The sequence below is a fragment of the Prorops nasuta genome, unplaced genomic scaffold (assembly GCF_024137725.1).
Source record: "Prorops nasuta isolate Cenicafe-Biocafe unplaced genomic scaffold, Cenicafe_Pnas_1.2 PNAS00010, whole genome shotgun sequence".
In the NCBI taxonomy this organism is placed as follows: domain Eukaryota; kingdom Metazoa; phylum Arthropoda; class Insecta; order Hymenoptera; family Bethylidae; genus Prorops; species Prorops nasuta.
In genome coordinates this window covers 3,455,241-3,463,493 of record NW_027116807.1, presented here as the reverse complement: position 1 = coordinate 3,463,493, position 8,253 = coordinate 3,455,241, and positions in this window count along the sequence as shown.

The window sequence follows — 8,253 nt, the reverse complement described above, 5'->3', positions numbered from 1 at the left end:
GTATATGTGTGTGCATGTGTGTGTATATCCGTTTTCAAACTAAGCTTGTATCTGGTGGGATCCTCTTATGCCATTATCGAATTTTTACTTACTTCCGTTGCTCATCCTTATTCTCAATTATTATACGGATGTTTTTAAACTCTATATATATATATATATATATATATATATATATTTAGAGAGAATTTTGCGATAGGACCAACTACGAGATGTCCTCATCCTCATCCTCAACCTCCAGCAAAACACACATCCAGCGAGATACATCAGGGAAGAAAACGGAAAGCCACAGAGTGGCGCGCGACAGCGGTGGCTCAAGAAGCTTCGAGCGTCATTTGGAGGCATACAATGGTCGGTGGCCCTCCGCTATCCGATTGTTTGCTACATTTTCCCACAATGGTGAGAGACGAGGGAGATCCTTCTGCAGAAAGGGGAGCTGGCCCGAATCGGTCGATCGCCAATTGACTGACGTTATCGCTCCATCTTCCAGATTAGGAAGATTGCTTGGAAAAGCAGGAGCTGCGAGGATATTCGACGTCTTGCCTTTATTCCTAGATCGAGAATATTGTCCATGGTAACTGGAACCATCGCGGGAAGAAAAGCGTGCAGCCGCCACTGCCAGACATTCCTTTCACGTAGCTACATTCAGTAATCCAAATGATAAAACACAGGAATCCTATTATTTTTCTCATTCTTTACTTTATTCATTTTTGCATAACACGATTCGTTTCGCGAATAGAACGATAAACACACGTTTATAGAACTTGCACGAACCTTCGCTCGATACACTGTAAATGGATAAAAAAGTACACTCGTCTTCAAAACTATATAGAAAGATATGAAAATTTTACACAAGAGCTTTCCCGATACGAGAATACCAGGAAGTTTCCAAAAGGTTCCGTATGCAAAAGCTCAACGTCTCTTTTGGTTTCGAAGAATCGCGTCTTCTCGCTTCCACCAGGTTCCGAGTAGCGTTTCAACCGACAGACGCTGTATACGGATTATCGAGAGAGTACAAGGTAGAACGAAATCCGTGGAAATAATTGGATAAGCGGTGTTTGCTCGATGGAGGCCGAATTGTCGCATGTAGCGAGTAAGCTACGTGCACGATATATATAGTAAAATGCGGCGTTCGGGAATGGCGGCGGTGTCGTTGTAAGAGAGTCGCGTGGTGCAGCGAGGAGAGGAACTAACAATGCTCGCAGGATCGGATTATCCAGCGTGTATGCTCGTGTCCCGTCCTGCTCGAGCGAGAGCGAGCTACTTTCAATCGTCGAGGGACGAGCTAGCTGCCGAACTAGCACGCTCGCTCGATTCCCAACAAAGACCAAGTTATTCTCTCGCAGATCTCTTATCTGGCCCGGCGATCCTGCTGAAAAGCGCGCACCGATCCGAGAAAAAGTCTTCTCCCCTTGGCTAGCTCTCCTCCACGTATACCCCACCTTGACAATTTCTTGCGGTGAACCTTCTATTCCTCTAAATCCAACTTCGTTTGCGTCATCTATCACGTGTACCTATATATATATATATATATATATATATATGTATATAGATATAGTGTGTTGATAGAGTGTCTTGAACTTACGTGGTAATTTTGCTTATCTTTGGTGCACAGTTAAACGAGTTGTAATTTTCATAACGTTTTGATTTACATGCAAGATTCTATCGAATGATACTTCAGGATACAGTTTGGAAAAGAATTCCTATACGAATTGATGGAAATTTTGAATAATTATTTTTTTTGAGAGCTTTTAAATGGTTTAAGTTTGTGTAAAAGATGAGTCGCTTTGTAGAGATGCATCGTTTGCATGGGATTTTATTTTTTAAATAATCTATTGCTTATGACTATGAACAGTGATTCATCTGATATAAATATGATGAATGTTTATTCTTCATCTTATATTGGATCATTAGTTTAGTTCAAACTATTGAAAAACTACACAGTGTTGTTTTCGGATAATTAATTATTTAAATTAAGTAGACCTTGCTGCCTCACCATAATCATAGTATCGAGTATAACAAGAAACATTACAAAACCATTCAAGTTTTTCAATCTTAAGAATGTACAACTGCAAGAACCCCTATTGGCTGCAATAATCGCAGTGCAGCATGTAAAAAGAGAGTGCAGCTGTACAGCGTCGCGAGTAAATGGTGGTAGATTCGAAAATGTAGCCTATATATAAGGAATAACACCTGCTCGCGTGGTTCTTATGGTGGTGCTGCATCAATCTGACGTAGTGCTTCCCTTGCCGCCTTTTCATTGTCCACGATACACGATTTTCTCGAGCTACCTGTTCTCGTCGCATCCTTCTCAGTGTCGAGTTACATCGAGCGTGCTGCCCCGGCCAGCGTGTGATCAACACCCTCGGAGTCGAGGATTCCTGCCTAATGGCCTGAAAATATCTACCCACGCATTCCACATTCCAAAGGCTAGACTGCTGGGCGCCCATTCAGTATCCACTTCCAGAAAGTCCAGCCCGGTCCGGCCCGGCCCTTCTTCCCTCCCCAGAGTTCATCCAGTCAAATCTATATATATATACATATAGAGAGACGTCACGTGTGATAATCCCTGAAAGGCAAAAACTCGTATCTCCTAGTCTCTTTGCCATAATATTTATATTTATCGGTTTCCCGTATCCTCGCACAGCTGCGATCGAACGAGTTGCAGATTATTGTGGAAGGAAGAAAAGAGAGTGGTGCAAACTCCTTTCATTGGCGCTCCAGACACCGAGAGTAGAGGATTTTATTTTTCTACAACACGGACCAACAATAAATTCGTCCTACTGTTAATAAATCCCATTTTGCTGGTGGAGAGCGAGGAAGAGAGGGAAATACCAATAGGAATACAAAAGAAGCTTGGATGAAGCAGGATATAGAGGGCGGGCGGTCCCTTTGTAGCTTTCATTGTAGGAAGCTAGCTTAAGCATTGTTACCTGCTGCTACTGCCATTGTCACTTCATCTCTAAACCGCCTTCCATTCCGCGCGTTCCTTTTCCTCATTCACCAAAATCTCTCGTACGATTCTTCCAATTCTCCAAAATATCCTCTAGTATTTGCTGTGTATATATATATATATATATATATATATATATATATATATATGTAGAATCTTGTCATAAAAGTACTCGCGCACTCGCAACGGTGTCGGTTTGTCATTAATATATACAAAACCGTTATAAATATTATGTACGAGAATCTCTCTCTCTCTCTCTCTCTCCCTCTGGAGATGTAATTTGCAGAAAACCCGTCCCGAATGAAAAGTGAGAAGAATATTATTATTTGGAAGTCGCAATAAGTTGCTAATCGAATGCAGCGAATTGGGGCGAGATTTGAAAGCAATATTACCGGGCCTATATATAGGAGTAAGAGATTGGCTGGATATCGGTGAACGAAGCGCGCGGTGTGTGTCGAGCCTTGTAAGGGACCATTAGAAATTATTCATGGGCAGATACCCACCGTTTCCTCAACAATCGCTACCTTTTTCTACAACTGCAGCACTGTAGAGCCGGCTGGAAACATCGATTCCAATTCGTGCACCCCCTTTGCCACACCCTCCCCCCGTGCAACCTTCGCGCGTCCTACCCTTTCTCTCCGATGAATGTCAATCGAATCGGGATTTGAGATTCCTGTCGCGGTTTTGCATAACACTGGACCAACCAGCCTTTATACGTCCTATAACGGAGCTAGCGAAATGGCACACGATGTATATGATATATCTTATTCGTTGCTCCGTGTACTGTATACACCTTGTCCTGGTCCGTGCAACATATAGGTATACTTGTGGAAGAGAATTTTTCAAGAATAACGATCTTTGACCTATCCAATAATCAACCAATTCACACTGCGTTGATTTTAAACATCGAACGATCGCAAAATCACGAGTTTCCCAAAGTTTTACTCGCGATTTTCTAAAATTCAAGGGGCGTGTATATCACGGACGTATAGAGTTATATATAAATATAGCTATTATATTTTCATATAGATGCACATGCATATGGTACGCAGCGTGTAACGTACCTTTTCCTCCGCAGGGAAGAATGTAACACACCCCGGCCCTTCGCATTAATATTCAAATTGATCAATGATAGATTTTCACTCTCGTTTTACGCGAGCTGGGCGTGATTCTCTGCGATTTATTAGACATTACCAAGTAACATTGCTGAATCTAGTCAGAGGGGCTTTGAGACCAGGTTTAGAATTAAATCTCTCCGAGCCGAATCTCGATAAATCATTATCGACTCCCGTACACACGATCGATGCGACAATGGAACCAACGTCCGATTATCGTAACTCGATCAGGTTCATATCCCGAAAGAAATTTTTCTTCTCCACGTATACGAACCTTGGAAAAAAAAGGGATTTAGAAAAGAGCGGGAAAACTAGCTTCGAAGCGAGTTTCGATACTTTTGTGGGCGGGGTCAAGAGGCAAACTGTCAAGGGAAGCTTGAGTTATTTAGGATGCATTTTCACAAATCGGTGCTTCATTCATTTCTCTCGAAGGATATGCTGATGGACGATCGGTGGAAAATCTTGGTAAAAATTGCGGGATAGACCATATTTCTATTGCTTCTCTTAAATGCGTATAAATTGCATAAGAATGTAATTAGAATTCTCCCAGATTCGCCATAAGAACGCTCGGTTGGAGCGTAGAAACTATTAGACTGCTTTTCCCCTATTAAACGGTTCATTCAGTCCGAAGCGTTCGTGCTTGCGTGAATGGGCGATCAGCTGCAAACCGAGGGTGTATCCTGTCGTCAATGATGGCCGTATCCTTCGGTCATCCAAAGTTTTTTCCCTCTTCCTCCTAATACTACATTTTACACCGAGCGAGCCAACGAGAGAGAGAGAGAGAGAGAGAGAGGCGAGGTTCTTTCTCTCAAAGTATATGGGATCCTTGGAGGCAGTGAATGGTGTCGGCATTGCACTCTTTCTTACCTCATTGTGCCGTTTCTCGTAACAAACCGCGCAACAATGTCACTGTCTTCCCCACCCACGCACACAATAGACGCATTTTTCAGGATTCGTCTTGGCACGGCAGAACGGACAGCAACAATGAGCCGGTATAATGCATCGAATAGCCGCTGAAAAATCCTCCTTCTTGCACGTAAAGTCTATAAAAACGAGATGGAGATAGAAATTGGTCGGAGTCTTTTCTCAGAGTTGGCAGCGACGATGCGCACTACAGGCCGCCTCTTTATGTGCGGAGGAGAAGGCACAAAGTCAAGTGCGAGGTTACGCCATTTTTCTCCTACTACTTTTATTACACTGGGCGAACCGTGGAATTTTACAGTTCTCTTCTTCGTCCTCTTTGTTTCGACCGTTTCTTCCTGCGAATCTCTTTTTTTTCGATCGGTACATATAACGACGTGTGTTGTATTGTATATATATATATATATATATATATATTTTATATCCTCTCGTCAGTTCCCATATCCTATCTCTCAGGCGTCTGTCTCTATCGAGGCGTATTCTCCTCAGGCATCAAAATTCATCAATGGATTTGCAGGACTAATGGTCCATGACACACTCGACACGAGCGTCAATGAAAATTGAAAAAGGGAGATTCATGCTGAATGGCGGGCAGCTTATTAAAGAATACGTCCCCTTGGGAGAGCGACCAGCTTCTCTCTCTCTCTCTCTCTCTCTCTCCGGTCCCTTCCACCAGGAGATGACCCAGCATACTTTACGATAGTTTCACACCAGTTGTCAATGTTCCTGTCACGAGCACCTTCGTAAATATTCATCCAACAAAGTCTTTAAATTGCCAATCGTTCCACTTGTCCCTTGTTTTCCCTCCAATATTCCTCGATGCTTCTATCAACATTCGAATCATTATTTTTCCTGCCTCTAATTTATCTTTCTTTTTTTACTCAAAAAAAAAAAAAAGACAAATAAATAATTACTTTGTGGAATAACGGTACATGTTATCATTATCATTATACCACACTCGCTATATCGCGCATTTTCCCAGAAAAATCATCGAGCCGTGAGATTCGTTCATTTTGCCACGCACAATGTTATATGCAATTGAGTTTTGTTCCGTTCGACAAACCTTTGTCGATTATTGTTACAGAGCTTCTAAAGATATATACTCTCTCTCTCTCTCTCTCTCTCTCTCTCTCTCTCTCTATATATATATATATATATATAGTATAAGAGTTTGGTAAAGGGGGGGGGGGATAAGCAGGAGCAAGATATAACGAGATTGTAGGATTTAAGTATCGGTGCAAACAGCATTTTAATTTAAATTCGTTCCGCTTCTCTCCTTTCGACTGGCCTTACATGCATCTCACTGGAAATTCTGGTCGTCCGTCTGTCAGGAGGAGCTTTTGTCAAATCAGCACAGTGATTTGTAAATAGACGAGCGACCACTGTGATAATTATCCGTTTTTCCGGCCGAGATCTGTTTGTCAGGCACTCGGCTCCGCAATGCAGCGCTCCCCTTCTTCCTGACGAAGAGTCGCTCCGCGTCGAGAGAGGGAGAGAATTTTATTCGTAGAGTCCGCTAACGAAATTCCTACTGCCACGATTGATTTAGTTATCCTGCGGAGGGTGCCGATATCCTTAAGACATTCTTCCACCAGATCTCCCTCCCACTCTTTGCACAATCTTCTTCTATGTTTTCTTCCGCGAAAAATAAACTATTGTGTACCTGTGTGTGTGTGTGTGTGTGTGCTATACCGCCCCCTCTTACGTAGTAAAAGCTTCACAATTTGCATTGGGGAGATTGATCGAAGTTGTGAACGCCAAGAACCGTAAGATATTCGCTGGTAAAAAAAGAAAACACAACAAACAAGCCAAGATCGTTGTGGAAGACGTAAATCGTCTAAACTCGACGTTTAATTTACTCTCGACGAGCAGTTCGATGCGATCGCGCTCGACACCGATTACAGAGATTGGTATTCACCCCTCGACAAGAGTGATTTGATCTCCGCCACCTCCTGTCGCTAACAATAGACGAATCTTCAATGCCGCCAGAGACATAATCTGCTTTAACTACGACGAAATCGGAAATTTCCCTTGGCAGGAGCAAGATTACTGATCCATCACAATCGAATCAACAAGACGTTTCTCTCAACCCTCTCTCACTTGTAAAATTTCTCCCTCTCTCTCTATATATATATACACACACAAGGCAAGGTATAGAACAATATTTTCTTTGGACAATTGTACATCGATGTGGACGGAAATGGATCGTTCCTTTAACAGGATCCTGTATCTCCCGATGTGAGTGACATTCGACAATATATATATACCCGTGTGAAATAGATTGCGAAATCTCGCAAGGTCCCAGGTGCTCGATCGATTATGCAAAAATAATATTTTCTAATAATTGTCGCTGAATGAGGTGGGATCCGTTACATTAATCTATCGACAGGCAGAAACGGGAGAGAGAAGAGCGGAGAATCGTATACCTGGTATATAGAGGAGAGGAATATAAGTGTGTCTGGAGAGAGCGAAGAGCTGTGCAAGGATTGCAGGATTTCAGGGAGAGGCAAAGGATCCTACAGTATATAGAATATAGTAGTGGTAGTAGTAGAAGAGGAAGAAGAAGAAGGAAAGACCCTTCGACGGGACAGGGGCAGACATTGTATGCCATAAACGCTCTTATTGTGATCCACGTGTGTTACAAATCTCTTTTCGTGCCCTTTCGTCAGGAATAACCCCTTTCCTTAATTAGCATTGTATGCAATTCCTATTGGCGAATCTCTATCCGCCTTATATTTCTTCGATCCTTCCCTCTCTCTCTCTCTCTCTCTCTCTCTCGGCTCATTCCTTTATCTATATTTATTTGACGTACAGGGGCACGATAGACTAGCGCACCTACATATATATACACACACACCAGAAGAAAGTACGCGTCACTCCGTGCAATACACGAGTTTAAAGAAAAAGGCAAAAAATTGTTTGCTCGCGAAAAAACTCGTAGCATTCCATTTTCAAAGTTAAAGTAATAATAATAATAATAATAAGGCGAAGAGGCGAGCAATCGCAAAGGACGTGGATGACGCGTGTCGATGGACGGACAGCTCGACAGAAAGAAATCCCCGTGTCGAGTCTGCTTAACTAGACGGACGTGTGGCATGAGAGCGAGTTGTATATATATAGGATTGCACGGATCGGTCTTGGCGCGAATCAAAGCCTTAGGCTTCACCCTGGGTGGTTTCTCTTGTTCATCCTATGATGTACATTAGCAGCTATCGTCCGAGATCCGTTCGAGCCTTCCCCCACCCCCTTTCCCCTCTTTACACTATC